The following is a 24,264-nucleotide window of genomic DNA, read 5'->3' as shown; positions in this document are numbered from 1 at the left end:
CATTAACAGTTGAATTTAAATTAAAATAATTTATTATGTGATCTATTCCTTTTACTATGTATTTTAACTTATTTCACTGAGAGAGCAATAATAAACAGCATGTATAGCGAGTTTTCTTCATTCTGGTCTGTTTCAGTTATGTTTTTTCCCCTCAAAAAAAGGTGGATGTCCAAAGGCTAAAAACTCCCAGAGCTACACATAATTTTCTGTTTTAATGGAAACCAAAAATGGAATAACTTGGAATTACTGTACAATACTGCTTATGCAATGCATTTGGAGAAATATTAAATATAGGCAGAAAGAAAGAAAGAAACAGGAAGGTGCTTCACTACTTCAGAAGACAAAACTACACGCGGATAAAGAAAATTTTACAGAAGTTTTCAAACAGCCACAACTCCTTCATACACAGTAAGCAAGGACACATATTCTCAGAGGGAAGCTAACGGAAATAACATCAATTTAGACTTCCTTACATAACTCCTTACATACTTCTCAGTTTATTCTACCAGTAGTTTTGTGCTCCTGCATAACTCATTGACTCACTTTGAAGAACTGTTACATAGGAGATGCAGTTAAAATGAGAAATGTAAACAAAGCAAAGCAGTTTTGCTATTTAAGACTATATACAATATTATGGAGAAGCTCCATTTAAAAGCCCCACTCATGGAGCTAAACTCTTCCCTACTTCCCTGCAACCCAGTAAGAAAAGTGCTCCCAATGAACTATTTTCTGGTTTCGAGCTAGATAATCAGCAACATTATGAGACGAGAAAAGTAATTTTCAGTCAACAAGTTGTATTTTGTCTTCTGAGTCTGGATGTTCTTGCATGCATGTCAAGCCTGGACTTTACACCAGGAACACTTTAGAGTGAGGATGCAACAGGCTGATATAAGGTTTATGTTTTAAGGAAAGAGAAAGCAAGGGCGGGGTGGGGGGAGGAGGCAGAACAGAGATGGCTTGAAAAGAGCTGCTTGAGAATTTTGAGCACAAAAAGGTGCCAGTTTAGGCCAGCGTTATATATAACTAGGTGCATTTCCATTTTAATTCCTTTTGGATTAATCTGTGATCGACAAAGCTTTCCCCCCATCCTCCCTCCAAACTTATTTGCAAACAACACAAAATAAATTTACTAGCCTGGACAAGGGGAAGAAAAAAAACCCAAACCACAAAATCCAGTCAAAATGATCAGGAAAGGTGCAGAATGGACTTAAACAATCAGACAAAGGCAGTAATTTCACTAAAATTAAGGGTGAAACAAACTTTCCACTAGCTTCATCAAAACATATTAAAAGTTGCACAAAATTTCCTTTTAATTTTTTTTTTTTCAGTTGTAATCTGACAGATGGTTTTTTGGAGATACTGAAGGTTTCAGAAGAAATGATCTAATTGTATCAACATTTCTTCTCTTGTAAACATTCACTCAACAGTTGATACAACTTTAATGAGTTAATGAGTTGTCTTCAATTCTCCTTTGTCAAAAATGTACTCAGCTAGTTTATGCAACCAGAATACAAAATTTCTTGTGAAACAGGAAAAGAAAGAACTAAGATTTCCTAGGATTCCCATGGGTTGCCTTCTTGCTTCTGCTGAGAAAAACAAATCCATCTCAACTCCTCCAGTCCCTCCTGTCTAAAAGAGTTAGGAAAATCATTCAGGAATGCACACCCCAAGAACTTTCAAGCGTGAAACTCAAATGCATTAGGTAAGATTGTGAAGAGAAGATTTCTTTTCCTGAAATAAAGAGTTTCCACATCAATCAGTATTCCCGTAGAGTTCTCAGCAAGGTAGGGATCCTATGGCTGACATTATATTGCCTGAACTGCCCCACAGAGGACCTTCTGAATTCCACCCAGGCCCAGGAGGAAGGCTCTGATAGACAAATTGCAATCACATGTGAACGAAAGAAAAGGGAAAGGAGAAACAAAGCAAAGTATAACTGTGAAGCATTAGAGACCTTCAGGAAGGAAGGCAACCAGGAAGACATTTGGGGCAGGAGGGTAAACGGGGCTGGTCTGACAATTACCAGATGACAGTCTCAAATTGGTATCATGATCGGTGAGGATTGTTAAAGAAAAATTCTTAATAAATTAGGGGAGAGGGGCTTCGCAGCATGGAAAGCTTTTAAAGCATGGAGTTTTGTAAAAATCTGATTTTTTTCCAATATCTGCAAATTATCTAACAGAAGAAATACCTAGGGTATAAGTGACTTTTCCTGAACAATACAGAACTTAGGGATTCAGGTCTATTCTTCTATTTGTTAAAAACATGCATTTTACAAGAAACATTAAAAATATGCTCCAGAAATAGAGGTATAATGAAATACGATACAACGGTACCAAGTAAAGGTAGCAAACATAAAGCTATCTTTATCCCATCAAGCTTCTGAAATGAGACAAATGATCTGAACAAAATTAAGTTTGTTAATGGTCTGTAGCACAGCAAAATTACATCAAAGTAATCTGATCCTACAACAAATCACTCCAAACAGACCACCCAACCAGGAAAAAGAAGGGTATCTAAACGCTTTCACTGAGCAGTTATCAAAACAGCCAACAGCTCAATTTCCTCAAGCCTACGAAGTTGCAGAAGTATTGTTCATCCACTGCAAATCTTTGAAAATAGAAGTAACTTGAACTAGTAGTACTCAAGAAAGTATACAGTACAATTATAAAAACACATTCAGCACAATGTCACCATTTTATAAGTACTGCTACAGGTGCTGGTACAGAATTAGCTCACTTGCAGGAAAAATGGTGTAAGTTTTAAACCGTGCTAGTGATGCTAACTTCTTCAAATGGAGGAGGAAAAAAGGTCCATCCTGGCCAGTAGTTTTGTTTAATAAGAAAGTAACAAAAAAACCAGCACGCAGTTTCTCTTTTATTGGCTTTTCCCTTAAATAATGAAAACTTAACTAAAGCTCAGCAAAAAGGGGGGTGTGCCTATGTGCAAAAGTCGCCTAAGTGGGACAGGATTCACTGGCACAAATACTGCTACTTTTGTTTTCCTGCATTACATTTCTTGGCTGAACACGCTCTGTTGTTGAAACTGGAAGTGCTTGTTATTTCTTTACTATTGAATTCAGATTCCCCAGAAGGGACGAAAGTTTTTCTGCTTCTCCAAGCAGTGACCATTTAAAGCAACGTTTTATTTCAAATCATCTTCATAATATTTGATTCAAATACTCCCCTATTTTCAGTTTCATGATGAAAATTGCAAGGTTTTGCACTTGGAAATACATATGCATTATGATGCAGAAACTGAAATTAAGTCAAATTTAAAGTAAGTGAAAAAAAACAGGATGCATAATAGGATATCACTCCTTTAGTATTTGTTGTATTGTATCGCGGTTTCAGAAATTGGAAAAAAATGCTATGCATCCCAGTCCTTATCACAGTTGCTAAGTGTCAATAACAAATACATTAGTCTTTCTGTATAGTAAGCACTTAGCAATTAGCATTAACTTAAATCTCCAGGCTGTACAAATAAACTATGGAGAAATTTTTTTACATTTCCAGTTATTTGTTACTTGTTAAGCCTACTGAAGGCAGACATCAAACCTGCACAGCTAAACATAACAGCACAAAGATAAGCTTATTTAGCATATTAGCCATGATCTAAGCAACTTCTGAATAGAACATTCAAAACTCCAACAGTTTTACAATCCTAAATTAAATTGTCTGAAATGCTGAGGGTTTTTTTCCTGAGATTTAATTATCTGAAACATCAATGGAAGAATAAAACCAGGTATAAATTTCTCATTATAATGCAATCTCTCATGTAAGGGCAGGAGGGCTAGACTGAATCCATGGTTTTGACGGGGAAAAAAAAAAAGAAAAAAGAAAAAGAAAACCTAAAGCAATTCCTACTTGACTTTTGGTAATTCAGCAGATGAAACAGAATCTTTCCTTACTGTGACAAATATCTTCTTCTGGCAGCATGAGAAAAATTAGATAAATGTCCTGATTCCTAAACTACGTACAGGCTAACTGTCCTTGTCTGGAGACAGATGAAGAAGGCTGCTGACAACACGAAAGAAACAAACAATAGCAACACCTTGACAGGTGGAAAGCAGATCAAAGATCTTGCAGAAGAACTAGGAGACCCTGAATGCTGAAACCAAAAACACCAAATGAAAAAAAAAAAATTGAAGGAAAGTTGAGAACTATATTCTGTATCTGATATTATTTCCTTTTATTTTTATTATCCTTTTGATAACACTATTAGGAATAAATGGCTACTGAACTCTGTAACTGACATAAATGAACTCTACATAAATATCAATGAAGTTAATGTGATCACCTTTTAGATCTGTTTACAAGAAGAAACATTTTTAATACAAAGCCTTTTTAAATCTGTGAAGGGAAAAAGATAAGTAGTGTTATATACTGGATCACATGCTGTTGTAGCACAAATTGCCATTACCATATTTTTGCAACCTCTACTTTTCCCCTCTACTATTCCTTTCCATTGTTTCACATATTTTCCATTGCTCCAAGTATTTCCACTTGCATTCTCATCTCACACTTTGCCCCTGTAGCCTTCCAAGTTCTTGCAAGGTGCTACTCAAATCTGTTGAACAGTTTGTGTTAGTCCCCATACTATGTATAAACACTCCAGCTTCCAAAGGTGTGTGCAGTACAGGAATAGGGAAAATAGAAATCTGTATAGTAAATGCATGTGTAACTGGTATCAGCCTGCTGTGATATACTATTATAGTACAAAAACTTACTCTTTATGTATCACCAAACTTGAAAATTAGGAAGCGTAAGAAATTCATCTACATCTGCGTTACAGACTGTTGTTTGTAATACGTTTTCCAGCTCTTCATGTATTTGAACCTCAGAAATGAAGGGCTCCCAGCACTTCCCTAGGACACTATAATCTCCTCAAACACAGCCTAATAAACCAAAAAAATCCTGCACTTTGGAATTCTCTTTCAAAGACATGAAAAAAAAACCCATTATGAACTTCACACATATTCTAACCCATCTGTAGTCCAATTTTATCTAAAAGTTGAGCCAGAAAAAGCCTACATACTTGGAACTATGTCTTTTTGTTTCAGGAGGTTTATTAAGATAGTTTATATATTCATATTTTTTTATATATATAAGATCCTGTTTAGGCAGGCTGACTGTAAATGTGAGGTTTTATTGATATATAAAATATACATTAAATATAACTTAAATCTAGTAACTATGTGAAAGGTATTTAACATTTAACATATTATCTGAAGATAATTCTTAATATGTTGGAAATTAATGAAACACACAAAACCATACATCTATGTTTTAAAACTACTAAGTGCTTACTCATGTTTTGTACCATGGTGAAGCCAAAGTACAGGAACAAGAAACTTCCTTTCCTTTTAGAGCAGCAGATCATCCACAGAAGCTTCAAATCTCGGCAGGCTGAGATACCAGCAGAGCCGATCCAGAGGGGACATTTCTGAGTCAGACAGAGCACTGGATGCGTTTGTTGGTTTGAGTTTTAAAAAAGACTTAGCGAAACAGTGCAAGGACAACACCTGCTGCATTTTTCCTGGAGTTCTTCCCCAGGCTACTTCCCATGCATTCCAACTAGGAAGCATACTTCCTTATGATTAACCACCCCAAGACCAATGATAAAGTCAAACAGAAACATTATAGGTCTTGTCCAGCTGGTATGTTTTCTCTCACCTGCATACACAGTTCGGATCATTTTGCAATGTTATCTGAATAAAAAGCGAAGGCCATCAGTACAAAAAAAAAATTTTTTCCCCCTTGCTTTGTCACCCCTACTCCTTTTATTTTTAGCATTATGGAGAATCACAGATAAACATTTTTGCTTTGTCAGGTATATAGACTCTGCTATTTCGCTGGAAATCAGTGTGAGGATAACATGAGCCCGATTACCCATGTGCATACTGAGCAACAATCTAATGATCAGCAGGAGGACATGCATAGATTACTGTGCATCTTTCCACTCCACTACAGGGCAGGGCACGACACGACACAGGGGGTGACTTCTAGGGATACGACTGTACAAAGTTACAGTATTGTACAGTACGAGCCCACAAACCCCTGTAAAATTTCTAATTATACCCTTCACCCTCTTTTTTTCTCTTTTTACTTAGCACTTCAAAACATATAACACACACTACGCTTATTTTCATGAGGCTCTGAACAGGAGTGAGTTTAGTGCAAATGGCTGCTGAATTGTATAAAAGTTAACAAATTTTGCAATTTTCTCCTGAATTTTATGCCTTAATTTACATGAACTAATGTTTTTTCCCCTGTTACTTCCTGAACATTTACTCATAAATTCCCTAAGCACTACTAAAAACCATGCATGCTCTAATATATGAAGATTTTGGTATATAGTTTTCCTATGTAGCTTAACACACTGTTTTTTACATCAACTGGAATTTGGTCCTAAGTTTATTTTCATTATTGTCTTTCTCATTCAGCATAGAGGGCTGAAAACTTACTCTATGTTTTTAACTGATATCATTGAAGATCCTAATTTTTTTATTACAATAGTGACACATTTAAGAACAAGTTAACATAAAATTATTTTAGCACTGACAATTTAGGATTGGCATGGTTTTAGCCAGTCTGTTCCAAAATTACTTTAACCACAAATATTTAAAGCATTCCCACAAAAACGTTTATCTGAAGATACACAATCATTGATAAATATTTTCAAAACAGCTTTTCAAAATAGCTTGTAACTTTTTATGAAAGAACTGCAAACACTGTAGTATCACATTCTCTTTTAAAAATGCACATGAACCTCTATACTAAAGACAAACATAAAAGTTCTCAAGACCACTATTAATTAGTGTTAGCGAAACAGGCTGATCAAGGAACAGTATAGTCATCCAGACCCACTGAGACAGACCTTACCCTAGCTGAACGTTACAATCTATCTTAGTCATGAAAACAGCTATGTTATTATAGCCTAATGACTGCTTCATCACCTGTATGGAGAGTTTTCTGACCTCTGCCTAACTGTTTGCAATGATTTATTACGTTATTGTTGTCAAGCTAACAAGTAAAAAAAGAAAAATCACGGACCGCTGCAGTGAGTCCCTTCCGTGCTGTGTCACACGCAGTGGTCATGCAGCTGACTGCCTTCTCCTCCACATTACCGCCTCTCACACCGGCATCACAAATAGCAGAGCCCGGATACAAAACACCCTGCTTCTGATTTCTATAGGGCTCCTTGCTTATCACTGAAATGAGGAGAGCCTGATGTCCAAAGGCTTATTTGAATCTAAACCACAGAGCAAGCAGATGGAGTTTGTGAACTAAGGAGGTAACTGATGAAGCATCCTTCTTGATGAAGCACCTTCTGCCTACTGCATTTACAGTGAGTGGAAAGTGGTCAAGAAGAGGAGCAGTTTCATTGACATCAGCAATATATTAGGCAGAGACAGTCGCACTGGTATGTTCTGTTGTAAAAGCAATTGAACCAGGGGAATAATGAAAAGGCCCCCTGCCCCCAACCCTGTATGACTGTACCTCACAATTTACGTAACAGTGTCCACAATCTGCTTCGTTTATAGCAAGGATCAGGCACGTCTAACTCCCTTGAGCTGCTTGTTTTGGTTCAGTTTTCAAGGCTATTTCATGAATAACATGAGCTCTAAGTGAAATACTATTACTGTGCTTGCCTCCTCCTTTTGTATTTACAGAGATAACAAGCATGACTTGCATGCATATTAAAACAGTGCCATCTTCCTGAGTTAATGGCCAGAAAGCTGAGTTGCTTGTGCTGCAGTTCATAGCTCCGTCAAACAGCAAGAGAAGAAACTAACAAGTTTACAGTCAGCCTCACCGTTATTTTTTTTCAGCAGTAGTCACACAATTAAAATGTTATGCTGTTTGTATTCTGCTGCTAATGGTTAAGGGAAGTTATGAAATGCAGAACTGTTTTTCTTCTAGACGAGTTTTTAAGGAGGAGGAAAACCTAAAACACAGCCTGAGACAGCCATCAAGAGACACATACACACAGACGCTTTCAGAAATAAAGGCTCCTTCTTCTCCTCCTACACTAAGCAGGACTGAAGAGACCATCATCTTATAATCAGAGCTTAATATAAAGGGGAGTCCCAGAAATTCCAGTCTAGCACCTTTAGGATATACAACAAATAACTAAGAGAACACCACATTTCCTTCTCCAGCTGCTTTTCACTGAGTGTTGCCACTTTAAAAGGAAAAGCATTGCCCATTGTATATTTGTGTTTTGTTGTTGATTTTCTCCTCTTACAATTCCTATTTTGTTTAATTCTGGCTCACTAGATTTAGTCTCCCTGCTAAGTGGAGTAGGTGCGAAGCGTCTCCAAAGAGGAGAGTCAAAACAAACTGGTAGGTGCATGACTGTGACATGGAAGTTACATCAACTGCCAGAAAGTGCATGACTTCCCAGGTAACCAGTAAATCCCTCCCACTTACTCCAGCTACTGGCTGCACAGAGTCACCATTTATTTTGGCCTCAGAAGCAACAATAACAACAAAAATATATCAATGTACTGAAATTATACAATTTTCTCATTGTTGTAAGATTTAATTCAATCAAGGTCTACAGTAAGTTTTCATTTCATAGTTAGGAGATGGAAAAGTAATGAATGAAACAGAAAAAAGAACACAATTATCTAGGCCGTGACTCATCAATAACACATCTATGCATTAAGTAACATTAGTTATTCCTAGTTTGCCTGCCATCAAGTATCCAAACCCAAGGACATAAGTATTGTTCCTAAAGCAATGTGTTTCTGGGGAAGGACCCCCATAAAGAGTTCTTGTGTATTACAGATGTTAAAAAACAAAAAAAAATCCTGTTAGTATCTTTTTTTTTTTTTTTAAACCCCTCAAGTTAAAGGGAAACAATATTTCAGCAGTTACATCCTTGGAAGAGGACTGAAATCAATCAGTTCAGGCAACATGATTTGAGATGCTCATCTTTTTCACCCCTTCACAGGTAGTAGAAACAAAGGAAAAGAGGAAGTAAGGCAGCACAAGCATAATGACCATGACACGTATTTATATGATTAAGAAAAAAAAGCATTAAATATACTAAGCAAAACAAAAGCCACGGAATAGTCCCCTGTCAAAGACAACAGTAACTCAATTTCAGTTACTTACTATTTGCAATCTTTCTTGGGATATTTGGTTCCACCACCACCACCACCACCCCTTTTTTTTTTTTCATTTTGGCAAGTAAGATACTCAGTAATATTAACAGTTCTTGTTCTTCACAGGCTTAACAAAGAAAGGCCTCAGAAAACAGGCCAGCTGTCTTACAAAAGCTGTGTTCATGCAGCTCACCAAATGACTTACTGAAGCACAGTCTGAAGCCTAATTTTAATTGGCTCCTATATAATAAATACAGACTGCAGAAATAAACAAATCCACAAGTTTCTTGAACAGAGATTTTATTAGTGACAGCACTCTGCATATTGTGGACTGAGACTAAGCCTTAACACCAAGCATAGAAAAGATGCATTAGACCCCTAACGAGTTCCATACTTTAGGAGAGGAAGACAACTAGCTACAGACCTGCCTTTTAAACATTTCAAATATACTGAGCCCAATTATGCAACCTTCATTCATGCTCATGAATTCTTACATGAATAATCTTGTACAAGTTTGAGGCAAGTGCTCATCAACACGATTAAGAGGACAACCACTGGACTCATCATAATTAATACTGAGTCATAAATGCCCTTGGGGAAGAAATAGAAAAATAATTATGGGCCAGATCTAGTTCAATTTATACTAGGAAGTTTAAAGAATTTTTTGAATACTTGTTTAATGTCTTTTTTTCGAAAAGGATTTTACATGAGGACTTCCACTAGACTCAAAGCGTGCTTGGAAGGATACTTGATGTCAGGAGGGAGATGCCTACAGACTGAATAAATGGAAAGAACACTTACATTTTTGGTTACAATTTCAACCACATCTTTCATCTTTATTGCTTTGTTGAGGAAAATGAGTAGGAAAGCCTTTTGCCATATCTATCTAATTGAAATGCAGGTACTGCAGCTCCTGTATGACTGGCTAAATACTACTTAACTGCCAAGAATAACTCCAACAGCAGATTATATAAAATCAGAGGCAAAGGGGTTTTCATGAGAGAAAGAGCTCTGGGGTAAACTACCCATTCCCATTAACTGCACAAATCACATGGCAGCTGAACCACAGGCTGCTGGTCTGGGGTGGAAGCAGGGTGTTGGTTAGAAAGACTTAGAAATGACGAGTAGGTAACTGCAGATTACATACATAGAAAATGGGTGCTTCTTGAGCCAAGCTTTTTCCTACCAGAAGCAGTGTAGTCTGCTTGCCTTGTGCATCCCACTTGGTCAGTGTATGCATCTTAGCTGACCTACGGACTACAGATGATATTTGTGCGAGTGTACTATCTGTATGGGAAGTCAGATGCCCTATCAATGCATGCTGCGTACCAATGCTGACAAGACAGAGGGGGAGGAGGAAAACACTTAGTTGAGTCAGACTCTGGAGTGAGGCTGGCAGTGCAATTAAAAAAGTAGTATCTTCTCAGAGAGCTTTCACTGTCCATCTACCAGGCACAAATCCACTTCTGTTAACAGCATTCAATTAGAAGAGCTGGAAGATGAGGCAAATAAGCGTTGCCTTCCTAATTGTTATGTCTGACTTCAGTTTCAAAAACCTATCCTTCTGTTTTCATATCATTGAAACAGTGATGGTGGAAGGTTAAAAAGTGAGTAAGTGCATTAAAAAGAGGAGAAGAGGTGGTAATGCAGGGAAAAAAATAGGATTACGATGGAAAGCATTAGCATTTATTTATTACAAATTTACTATGCACGATCCTGCAGTTTCCAAAATTAGGACTCATTTGTTACAATTTCTCACAGAAAACAGACTTACTAACCCTAGGGAAGAAAAAAACCCAAACAAACAAACAAAAAAAAAGGAAAAGAAAGAGTCACTGAAAGCAGAATTAGCAGCTCAGTTACGTGTCCTCTTGTTGAATCCGGATTTAGGGATAAAAACATTGACATCAAAAGCCCTTCCCTGCGTCTAGAAACTGCTAGTACAATTAGCAACCTATTAAAAAAAGCTTTAAAATGCCATCAGACATGTTTTAGCAAGAGTGGAGATTTTCTTTTTAAATATTTAAAAGAAGTGATGCCAGAAGAGACAGCATTAATTTAATCAGATTAAAGGAAATTTACTGCAGCTTGTCTTCTGATTCTTTAGAGAAAAACTGAATTTATTGAAGCTAGCATCTCTTTGCCTGCTTTTTATACAGCCAATATTAAAATAAAAGTATTTTTGAAGCAAAATTCTTTATAAATTGCCTTACTTACAAGTTGAATCGTAATTAAGTCACTGCTGTTTCATATCCAGAATATGGAATTTAACTTCTTAGAAGTAGTTTTGCTGCCATAAAAAAACCAAACCAAAACAAAAACGAACCCCCAAAAAACCCCCAGGACTCTCCCCCATCCCCATAATGTGTGAAACTCCCCTTCGAGACTAGTGAACAAAGAAAATTTCTGGACACACAACAATACCTTCAATCCCAAAACGAAGATAAAAACGTACATAATTTTTTACCAGGAAAAAAAGATTTTTCTATCCTGGTTTTGGTCATAATATGTAATAAGTAGCATGATCCTCTATAAACGAAAAAGAGTCTTCAACAAACAAATCAGGTCTGAAAGAAATGAGACTCGGTAGCAAAACTTCAGTTGCTTAATTTAGACCACTTTCTGACTTAGCTTAGGAAAATAGTTTGTTCCTTGTTCTAACCAGTGGAAGGCATATTTAATTACCTGCAATATCTGAGAAGCCAGTGAATACATGTATATTAAAAGTTACCCCCAAAAAGGGTCTGGTATTGACTTACTGAAATTTTCTAGATTGTTTTATTTTTGCGTGTGAGGTCTGTGGTCAAACCCAAAAAGCTGCCAAGCACGACATGCTGAACACACTTTAATAAAGCTGGGTGGGGGCGGGACAGAGAAGGGGGGAGAAAGAAAAAAAGAAAGTTAAAGAATCTTTGAGTTAGGTATAAGGTAGTGATATATAATCTTTATACCCTCCTGACTGTTGAAGCTTTTAGCTTCAGGCACTACTCCAAGTTAAGCTTGACCTAACTTTCATCAGCTGCTAATGGATCTGGCAGATATTGCTCTGCTTTCCCTAATTCACGAAGGCCAATGGTGGTCTAATCACATCTCTGTACACTCACAAAATGAATACTGCACAGGACTGGAGCTAAGCGTGGAGATCCCAAGGTTGGGCATGGGTACCATATATCCAAAAACCCTGCAGTCGATTATCTGAACCAGCTCCTGTGTATGCAGAGCATGTCTTTCTGTATGCCTGCAGAGTGGCACAAGGCACTGAGTCACAAACACATGATTCCAGTATTCACTTCTGCAATCATACAGGTTTTGAAGCAACCCCAAACTAGTACGATTAACACTTTGCTACAATGACATTATAAAGGGAGGAAACAGTTTTGTTTCATACAGAGGACAAAAAGGGGTGGGGGAGGTGGGGGGAGAAAGTTTAAGTTTTCTATCTTTAAAGTAAATAACATTAATGTTCATTTAAATGCTGTGGGATCCTATCCAAGATCCATATTTAGGCTCTTAGATATGCTGCTCCAATTTACTTATTGGCAGCTATGCTAGCTATTAAGTAAATCAAGCAAGTAAAACAAATTAAGGCATTACTATAGGATATTTAGATCAAATTACCCAGCTTTAGCAAGCATATTCAACACTTCTGGTAAAACTGACTTTCTTGTGGCTGTATGAGCCAGTAAAAGGGAGAGGGACATGGGATCCCTACAGCCTACCACAGTTCACCCACACAGGGAGGAGAACATAGCTCAAAGAGACTGTGTAGCTCATGGTGATCCACGGCGGCACGTGCTGGGCATGCTATCACTGCTCTCTGTTCGTGACTCCATGCTGTAAATCGGATACAGGGTCATCCTGGGACAGCTCACGACAAGAATGCTACTGCACATGGGGCAAGGGGTGCAGGCGCTAGGGCACTGGATAGAGCCACAGTCCAGCAAGCTGGAAAGAAGCGAGGAAAAGCTCTACCTTTGAAGTCTCCACAGAAGAGCTTTAAGCACTTTTCCAGCACTGTACTTCATTTTAAGGTCTAGTTATTAATATTTCAGACCTATCCATTGGTCTCTAACAGCATAGGTCTCTGCATAGCAAGATGCTGTAAGAAGATGAAAGAAAGCACAGGCCAATGCTCAGAATGGCAAGATCCCCTTGAAACAGAAAAGACATTGTGAAGAGGGCAAGCCCTTCCCTTATTCCGTAATTGGTTGTGCTAGGAAAAACGTTTCTATGAAGTACAGAGGAAAATGCTTTGCTCAGTTACTGATTTTATTTATAAACTGTAACAGTGCTGGCACCCATAATGTATCATAACAGTGAAGATTTATCCTTGTTACTTCCATTACATTCATCTGCTGATGCAGTGAGGCACAATTAGGAGAACAAGATGAATATAGAGGTCTTAATTTTGGGTGTGGTAGGGTTCTGGTTAAGCACATTCTTATTCAGCCTTTCAAACTATCTATGAACTCCAGTTTCTAAGACAAAATTACTTCATAGTAAAAGTATGCATTACATTTTTGCTCATCATACGGAAGAGATAGTTACCATCCCTTCTTTTCATGCGGCTTATAGAAGGGATGTTTTGTGTTTAGTGCAATGCTGCCAACTGCAAACCCCAAATTATGGCATTGTTTTCTGTTTGGTTCCTCAGCCACTTGGAAATGTTTATTTTTAATAAGTACTGTAGTAAAATTCCCTGGAACTCTGCAGCTGGTATCACCCTGTCTCTGCAAAATGGGTGCTGGAAAACGCAACTAAATCAGGAAGTCTGTACTCCAGCGCCATCTTAACCACATTTTGTCCAGCTGTATGAAGATGTGTCAAATAATGATCCCTTCTGATTAATTCTGTGATATATACTGCTGGAGAAAGTTAAGACTATCCTGACTGACTGGCCAATTTTCAGAAAGTCTAGAAAGGAATATGGGAACCAGGTAAAAAAAACCAGCAGTGTAACAGCTCTTGTTTATCATCCTCCTCTTAGGCTCTCTAGCAGAATACAACTGCACAAGATCTGATAGGGAGAATACCCAAGGTGAAAGAAAAAAAAAAAAAAAAAGAAACAGAGACCTTAACATGAAGAAAGAAGTCTAATCGCCAAATCTAGAAGTGGGGAAAAAAAAGAAAAAAAAAAAAAGGTGTTTAAGGAAAAAGCTTATTTGGTACCCTACTGAGAAATAACTATGTCATGTTCAAAGAATAATGACTTAATGAGACCATCTGAACACCAGAGAAGCATTACCAAACAAAACTATCTTCAGGGATTAACCCTCACTTTAAAAGTAGGTTCTTGTCAACTCAGCTTACATATCAACTACATCACTCCCTTCATACGCATGTCTACCAAACCCTTTCCAAGGCATTTTTATTTAAATATCCTCTCTCATTGTGGAAGCTTCTTAAGAGCAATCTAATTTTCATCCCTTTCCCAAGAGGAAAGAATCCGTAAAATCTAATTCTTATGTAGTTTGGACAAGTAATGCAGGACACAATGCAAAGTTGCATTAAAATGTTGGAACAGCCAGAATTTGATTGTATTTTATGTTGGCAAGGTTTATGTAGATGCTGTCTGTTTCAGTAGACCCAGACAGCTATAACATCTGCTTAGGATGAAGAAAAAAGGTTGTTTTCTAGTGCATAGCCTAGTTAGTAGGTGATAAACCGAAAAAAGACCTAATGGATCACAGAAATGCATCCCAATGCAAATTAAGAAAGTAATTATCTGAATAGTACTGACTTCATTGAAGAAAAGTTAAAAATATTGTTATTGCCGTTTTCTTATTTGTCAGATGGGCAAGACACCACCCACATTGCTGATTCATATGCTATCATCAGACAGCAGTGCACAGGAACCTTTACAGGAAGACCACAAAAGATGACAAGCGTCCAAAAAGGGACAGATAGACAGAAACATAGCAGTAAGAGCATACACACACCACTGGAATCAGGAAACGACAGAGCTAGTGAGCAAGCTGCAGCTTCTCTCAATCATTAATATTAGATCCTCAAAAATCTAATTCTTTAAAATGTACATTTCTCTTCTGAAACAGAGATGAGGAAAAGTTATGTAATTTTTCACAGGAGGAGTTGCTGTTTAAAACATTTTGCAATGCAGTGAATGAGTACTCTGCTACGGCAAGGGCAGCCAGTGCAAGTCATTGTTTATCACACAAGAAGGACATGAGCTACAAGGCTGTACTGCCATGCTCCTCTCTGATTAGGATGGGTTTATTTATAAATACTGCCCTGCAGAAGAACTTTCTGTTTGAAATGAGGCCGTTCATAATGAGTCTAATAATGAGGTTGCACAATTTGTTTTGCCTGTCAGTGGCACTAGAACTACCCACAGGTGAAATTTAAAAAAATTCCAAGACCCAGCTTGGAAAAATACTGACAGGTGTCTAGATTCCTCTCTCAGAGCAGGAAGACTTGGGTTGCAAGCAGTAAATTAACTATACACAACAGAGTATCATTACACAAATTCTAGAAGAACATGCTTCTAAAAACTAACAAGCCTACACAAATACACATACCCCCTCTAAATCACAAAAGGGTCCTTAGAAACTTCCTGACCATATTTTGGAAACCACCTGCATGGTCTATGTTCTCCTTTGCAGAAACACCTCGCTTACTCTCAGTGTGCAGGCTCTTTTGCAACCTCTGAGAAGATCTGCCTGTTCATACATTCCTCAGTTTCCTCATACATATTCTTAAACACCTTCTCTAATGAGTAAGTTTGAATTAGACAAGTAACTCCAGCTTTCTTTAATAAAAATCCATTTTATACCGCAATACACCACATTATATACGTGCACTAGTCAAACATTCTTCATGTCTTTTAGTGATGTCTCAGTCCAATATCGATGGCTCCTCCATCATCATCGTCATTAAAGAACCACTTAACTCCCTTTACTGCAGAAGACTTCTCAAAAGCTGCTTACAAAGTGGCAAGTGGTTGAAAAAATTCCACCTTTTTTCGGGAGAGAGTAAGTATTGAAGCTAATTTCTTCCCCAAATTGTTATGGCACATCTAAATTTAAAAAATCCATAAAATATTTTTTAAAAATGTCACCACATTTCATTCTGTCCCATGCCCTTCTTTTTATTTGCAGACTACTGGCTGCAAGAGAATTTATAATATCCGGTATGTTTTTGCAGTTTTGAATGGCTTTATTTTCAATCCTTCATTTTTACTCTTTCAACTTTTCAAAGGTCAAGGCAGCATTTAAAAATCTGAGTGACAGAGAAAGTAAAAGAAAGAAAAGGAGGAAAAAATAACTAAGGGAAACCCATGAAGTTCTAGGTTTATGAGAAAAAGTAATTAAAGTTTACTCTAAAAGATTTCAGCTTTCAAGAAGTCCTATTTCAATCCAGAGTTTGAATGAAAGCAGCTTTAAAAAAAAAAAGTCAAAGGAATGATATAAAAATGTACACTAAAAGTTTCTCAAAAATATTCTGTCCCAGAAACCACACTTTTATCTGATTACGGGGGAGGGGAGGGGGTGGGAAGTGGAAGAGAAAAAAAGAAAGAAAAGTAAAAAGAAAAGCATATCCACTAAGAGCTTAAAATTGCACAAGATTCTTCCAATTTGACTGTGATGGGTGCCTTTCAGAAGTCAGTTTAGCTTTCAGAGGCTGGTACAATGAATTAGTCTGGCCTTAGTTTTATTCTTAAGTGGTATTTGTACATATGTCATTATGAGAGACACAGAAATACACATTTTCATGGAACATCACCCTGATTGGTACCCTTAATAAAAATAAACAAACAGTTAAAACTAAAAGTAACAAAAAAACCCGTCTTCCAGTCCAAACTGTATATTCTTTTCTGTTACTGAAAAAGTGAACTGGTAACTGATACTACCTTTGCATCTACACTCAGTTCAGAAGCAATACAAACTGCAGGAAAGTGCTATTATATCAGAAGAACTCTTAACATTCTTAGATGGGGCAAAAATTCTGCTTCTGTGCAGCAAGTTACCATTATAGCCTGAGAGAATACTTAGTGAATCTTCTGGATGTAAAAACTACTGAATGTTTGCTTCGTACTCAGCAGATTTCCGTTTTAAATGACCCCTGAAGGAGCCTTGAGCAATGGCTGCTACCATGTTTCTCCAATTGCAAGCACCAAGCAGAACGAGCAGTAAAGAAGAAACTACTGGGCTACCTCAAAATAATCGTAATTGACTAAATAGGCACTAATACACGGGCATTCATAAAAATCTAATTTTCACCTTGTTCTAAAGCTCTTCACAAATGCAATATGACATAGGCTGGCCCTACAAACAGTACAGTTAGAATAACAAGTCTGCAGTCAGACTTACCAAAGTCAAGATTATGACTACAATAGCCTACAATATGTATAGAGAGCTTAAGTTCTCAAGCCAGTGGTCACAGTTTACCAAACAAAAAATACCTAAAACCAGATAGCATCTCCAAGCACAAACAACTCAGGACACAGTTTGCATTTTGGAAATTTTGAAGTAACTCTCCAAACTAGCAAAACATGTACATGCAGCCTATTACTACACTGTTACAGACAAATTGGCTTAGAAGATTAACAACTGAAAAATAAGCCAAATTAACTCTGGCAGATAGGTCACATTAAGAAAAATCATAAGTCATCATCATGAAACAATCTTAATTAACACAAATAAAACTTAATCATAACAGCTTTTCCACAATGTCACTTGCCCCAGCCAAGTGCCCACAAACTCTTATGTATGATACAGACTAAGGAAATTAAGAGACACATGAGAGGTAGAGAAATGTCAGGAAGGATTAAAAGCAACTCTTGGTAATTACTACCTCTCCAACCCAATATTAAGCTTTCTTTTAGTCATACTTAGGACTGTTGACAGAAGTGACTTGCTCATAATATATGACTTTCCTACCTATCCACTATCTTAGGTCCACCGTAACATTAAACAAACTACAGCCCAGATCTGTACACTATTTTGCCAAAGCTGAAGCATGCAACCACAGCCTTGTGTTTGATTTTTATAGAAGGTATTAGGGGAAAAAAAAAAAAATCAAAACATAATACATCTAATGCCACTATTAGATTTCCCTTTGCCAACCTCCTCTTCCAGAACCAAAACACTGGACTCTTGCCTCATGCCTCACATTTATGCAATCACCTAAAGTGAATACAAGCTACATGTATTCATGAGCTACATGGGCCCATAGTCTGAAAACAGGTAGTCCAGGTAATTGGACTGATGAAGCGTGACTATTGTAATCAACTCGTCATGTGCAGACTTTATACCTACCTACTTTAACCAGGGAGAAAAAAAAAGAGCAAAATAATCTTTCAAAAAAAGTAGAGACTCAAAGTAATTATGTGAACACCTCTATCAGGCAATATATCCTACAATACAAAAAAAAAAATCTGCTAGAGAAAAAAAGAGGCGGGGAGGAGGGTGTTGAGTCTTGGTTTGTTTTTTTAGAACAACTCTTTTGCTTAACATTAGCCTATTTGATAAACTAAAGCTAAATTTTATTGTAAGACAAAGCCTTCTTGCATCTCAGACATTCTAACGTTTACCACATAGGAAGTGCAAACTGAACAAGAGACTGACAAAAGCTGGAGAAAAATTTTAGCTGAAGATAAGAATTACACTGCAGTAAACCTTATTTCAAGCAACTTTTGTGTGTTAATAGAAATGAACAAAGAAGACATGAGATTTCAAGAATTTGTAGTCATGCCACATAATATGACTGGGACATAACTGGATCCAAGTTCCCCAGGAAAGTTTCCTGTGGGAAGGAAATATTTTCATAATGTTTCAGAGGAAAATGACAAAAATATTTCAATCTGAAATTACTTCAGAAATGAAAGCTCAATAACCTTAGCATGTCTTCTGTAGAAATGAATTAAACAATTAGAAAGCTATTACTGTTTCCTCTAGGAAATACTTATTTATAGTTATGTTTATACATTTTCTGTATAAAATTATATTGTATAAACAGCTATATTTACAAAACTGTTGTTAATTATGCAGAAAGTCAGAACCATTTGAAGAGTATGAAATCTTGTTAACTTAAAATAAATGCCAAACTCCTGTTACATACAAAAGTTGCCCTGAGCATATTTCACATATTCGTAGTTAGAGAGCAAGCTCACATGAATATTTCCTTTCAGACACAAAATTTGCTTTGCAAGCAAAATAACTAAGCAACAAACATATCTGAAGTCAAAGAGAAAGAAAGAAAAGAAACAAAAAAATGCTAGAAGCCTGTTTTTCTGTATTTATGGTCCTCATCCAGTGTTTGAGATATCACAAAATCTACAAGAATCTGCCAGCATTATTACCACACATTTGTTCTCCATACTAGCAGAAACAGCAAAATGGTGGAACTGGAAAGATAAAACACAGACATCACACCCCACATGACTGTTTTTGTATATGACTTATGACTTATTAAGTGATTAACTGCCTTTTGCTAACAGAAAGTGATATTTTTTAAAAAATAGAGCTTCACTTAAAACGAAATAGAAAAGGAGGAAGGAAGAAATCTTATTGCTCTGCAAGAAGAGTAGCTAAAATTTCATTTTCAAATTTATGTTGAACTGCAGGCTACAACAGTTTCCTCATTTCATATCTGTGAAATTACCTATCATTTTACTGGGGAAAGGAGGAGTGTTCATTTACCTGTATGTTTATTTTAAATAAAGATATTCTCAGCTCTTCATGGGAACATTCAACCCTGCTTGTCTAGCTTACTTCTGATACACAATCATTATTCCCCACATTTGGAAAAATCACACTTCTGTTGGGTTAAAGTATGAAACAGTTAAGAAGAATATAACAGAGGAACAAGAAATTTGCAGATCCATTGAAGCCATACAGACAAATGCAAGAGACCTCTGCCCTGAATAGAGAGCAAGCAAATGAGTGAACTGGTAGAAAGAGGACAGGATGTAAATTACTACTTATACGAAGGTTTGCGGCTTTTTAAAAATCTTACTGAAGTACGAAGGAGGAGAAAGAAAACAGCAGAGAGTAGCACAAAATGGTAAGGCCACAGGTAAGTAGATAAGGACCTGCTGAGGTCAAATGTACGTAAGACTGGGGAGGTGCCAGAGAGAAAGGCAAGGCACAAGAGGAATAAATGACTAACAGAAAGAGACTGATAAAAAGATGAGAAAGACAGCTGGGCAAAGGCTGGGATCTGGTTGGGATTGCCAAAGTCCTCATGAAGGACTCTCTACGAAGCGCTTGGAAATTGTTCATGGCTTTACTGGAGCCCCTGAAGCTCACTGATCAATGTCTTCACCACAGGAAACACAGCTGGCAGGGAGACGGGTTTCACCTCACATTATAGCTCCTGAAAAAGCAGCTCATCTTCAGTTCCAGTATCTGAATACAGGTTGTTAAAGCACTATGATACTCTAAATCTGTACTGTCTTCTATGTTGGCTGGCTCTGCAGCAATCTATTTCTTGCCCAAGTAACACATCTGGAGTTTTCTGGTATTAGAAGTATTTAAATCTTCTGCAAGGCTCCTATTTTTTAGGTAACTTTTCTTTGGTTTTGAGTGCCTGGAGAGAAACATCTGAGAATACCTAAATACTAGCTGAGCACTAGGATACATTAAATACGAACTAACACTGTTAGTATAAATCACTTTTTCTCTTAACCTGTTTCAAGCCCTCTGCTCCAGGTTTGAAATGCTGCAGAATACTGTTTGTACAGATGGCACCATTTTCCTTTCTCCATCTCCTTAATATCCACTTGATTATCCCTGTTCCAAACCAATATAATTTAATCTCACAATCCCAAGAACATCATTCTTGCTTTAAAAAAAAAAACAAACCAAAAAACCCCCCCAAAAAAACCAAAACGAAACCCAACAAAACCCAGAAAGACCAGAAAATCCCACACACTCCGCATCATCTGTCAGTCAGTAACCCTTCCAGTGTTTGCACACTCCTGCTCTGGATTCAGTCTTTCACACTCCTTGCATATCAGGGGAGGTGTCTGCGGGAGCCCCTTTCCTCCAACCTAGGTCTGTTCAGCATCAAATTTCACCAGAGATCTAGAACACTTAACACACCCAGCTGTATACCTGAGATAAAAATTTATGCAATCTGACTCCATACCTGCTCCTGTTGTCCTTCTTCTGTCTGTATTTTTATTTGTTTTTTCCAGTGGATTTGTCTGACTTAGAAGAAATGAGCCAACAAGGTAAACATGGACTTGAAGATAATGCCAGTAAGATTTTGGACTTTGAAAACTTTTCCTGTATCTGCTTATTTTTACCTCAAAACATTCTCCAAAGGGAACAGGCATAAATACAGAAACAACTTCAGCAGAAAACACTTAGAAACTTAGCAGCAAATGTCTATGCCTACATATGCCTATGTAGACATTTTATGTTTTCAGCCTCTTTAAAAACTTTCTCGTATCCTGTTCTGTTACCATCACTCATATTAGTTACCTTGTTATGAATATTCAAGAAGACTCACAGGAAATTATGGGCATGGGATTCAAGTAACATTTCCTGCCTGTTAATCACCATGGAGTGACACCTTCCTGATCCTGTCTGCTAGAGCAGAGAGGCAACTTGTCTTTTGCAAGTTACACTGAAAGGGAATAGTATGGGGTAACAGTGGTAGTCAGTGCTTGTTTAGTATAGTAATAGATTTGATAGAACTTCTTAATGACAAGACCAAAAAAAGCCACCCATGTATACTCCCCACCTTCAGTAATATTAGACATGTTAAAAAAAAAAAGTATAGAAACGGAGAAATGGACACTACATTATTTGAAGGAAAGGCTTCTAAGCCATTATGAAGAACACTGGGAATGTGAGAATTTAGAAGATTAAAATGAATGGTTTTCTTATTTCAGTATTTGAAAGGAAAGACAGAAGCATAGATACACAGTTCAGCTTTCTAAAAAGACAAATTTTAAAAGATATAAACCTGTATTTTAGGTTTTTTTAAAAGTGCATTTGAATATCTGTGGTTGCACATAAGTTAGTACTGTATACTCACAAAATTTTGCAAAGACAGGCAATTTTCAGAAGTTCTTATGAACATTTCTATTAAAAACTAAGGCTTTCTTGTATTTCATAAAACACTTCTTACTCTAAAATTCAAAAGCCATAGGAAAACTTCAGAACTTCTAGTTAAAAAATAAGTAACGGAAGCACAATAACATCTACCCCAAAGGAAACTAAAAACCAGTCCATAAGCCACCATTTCCTATAACAGACAATTCCTAAGAGAAGAGATCGCCCTCACCCATTATCTTAAACCTCAATAGAGCTCCTATTCTGAAGTTTAATACAAAAAAGAAATGTCTTTCATGTTATAATGCTCTACTATCACTTCTGAGATACCACACTCTAAACACTAATAGTTACATTTCTCAACAGACTTTCACTACTCTGGTAATAAATACTTCAAGACAGACTAGATTATTGTAATACAGGACAAGACATTTCAGTCTCTGCCTCTTTAGTTACAGTGGCGACTATGAAGCCAACACAACTCCACAAGAACTTGTTAAACTTAAAACTTGCCTCTTGCTAACTGATTATATTAAAATAATCCAAAGAAAACGTTGTTGTGATGTCGTACACCACACAAAGATCGCAACTGCCTACTTAACTAACTTTTCCATATAAGAGCACTTCAAATTCCAGCAGCATTCAGAGATTCAAAACACTCCAATTTCAGTAATTCCCAGTTAAAGGTAAGAAAATTGGTACAGTAACAGAAAAGCATTTCTACTGTAGCCCTAAAGTCTACCACAGAACATGAAGAATTTGACAAAAAAGAAACAGTCACTTTTCTTTAGGCCCAACCACATCAATACCAGCTTGAGCTACAGTTTTCTAAACTATTGTGCAAAACAACTACTGTGCTAAAAATATGTTATTACTCAAACTTTGAGATATTCTCTCCAGAGATAGGACTTCCTGATAGGAGATTCAAATTAATAGGAAGTGCCCTTCCTGTGTTTTCTAGACTGCTAGACTAATGAGTTTGTTTTCAACAGCCTTTAAAAAAAAAAAAGGGGGCAGATTAACCAACTGATTGGTGTTCTCTGCTTTAAAGTGAAGTGACCTTGTATACAGAGCATAAGTATAGTAGACCACAACCTTCTCTACTCTGGGACAATGCTGTAGCAAGTTTGGTTTTCCCTGTATTTCTGAAGGAATTTGTACAGGAACTGCCTTGAGACCGTGTCAGCTGGTGACTTCTATTTTACTCTGCATGAAGCCCTGTTAGAAACTGATGGGAATACTTGTGAAGGAGCTGAGCACTAAGATAAGACTCCCACTTTCAGGGGAGTTATTTTTATTCAGAGAAAGCAAACAGCTCTGGCCACGTGTACACAGCTATGCCAAACCTAACCAACTCACTCCAACTATATAAAAACACTATATAAATTCAGCAGTCTTAACTTAAACAATAACTACAGAAACTATACTCCATAGTATAATACAAGGAAAAAAATTGCTGATTTACACTTGGGACTTCCAGATACTCCGGCAAAGTGATAATCAATACCAACTTTGTAGAAAAAACAATTATGCATTACAATCAACTAACTTTTCAGGTCAGTATGCTGGTATGCTCTGCACACAGCAAAAACATGGAGACAAAAGGCTGAAATACACATACAAATGCAGTTTTCTTTTTAATACTAATTACCCATTTGATCTTGATACATGAGGTATGAAGGAAAACTAGACAGCTCCAGCATGTAGTCAGACTAGGAAGTTCAGCAGTCTCTTTTACCAATTAGGGTAAATTTTTCAGACTTTTTCATGTGCACAAACCCCCCCCCCCCACCATTATAGAAAGTTAACAATGTGGATTTTGACAGACAGGATCCTCCTGACTTCCCGCTGCACAAACTGAGGTTCCTGCAAGACTCTGGTTATTGGAACATTGCATCACCAATGAAGTGATGACCATCTGCTTCTTTAACCTGGTAAGAAGCTTTACCTTTCCTACTTCTATATTGGATGCCTGAAGACATATACAGCAGTTCAAGTATAATAATTAAACTTCAGATATGTAGACAAAAGATTTTCATCTTAACACAAGTTTATTTCTTCCTGTCTTCCCCAGCTAATGGAAGTTTACTTCTTTATTGTAAATGTCCCTGCTCTTTGAAAGTTTCT

General features: G+C 37.1%; 1 protein-coding gene across 1 annotated transcript in view; it reads right to left on the bottom strand.

Moving 5' to 3' along the window:
- Nucleotides 1-24,264, bottom strand: part of LOC104124721 (guanine nucleotide-binding protein G(q) subunit alpha) — a 98,138-nt gene that overhangs the window by 57,548 nt on the left and 16,326 nt on the right. The window lies entirely within an intron of this gene.

Source organism: Egretta garzetta, unplaced genomic scaffold (assembly GCF_000687185.1).
Source record: "Egretta garzetta isolate BGI_Z169 unplaced genomic scaffold, ASM68718v1 scaffold334, whole genome shotgun sequence".
NCBI lineage: Eukaryota > Metazoa > Chordata > Aves > Pelecaniformes > Ardeidae > Egretta > Egretta garzetta.
The sequence above is the reverse complement of the archived record's forward strand: the minus strand, read 5'-3'. Positions and strand labels throughout refer to the sequence as shown.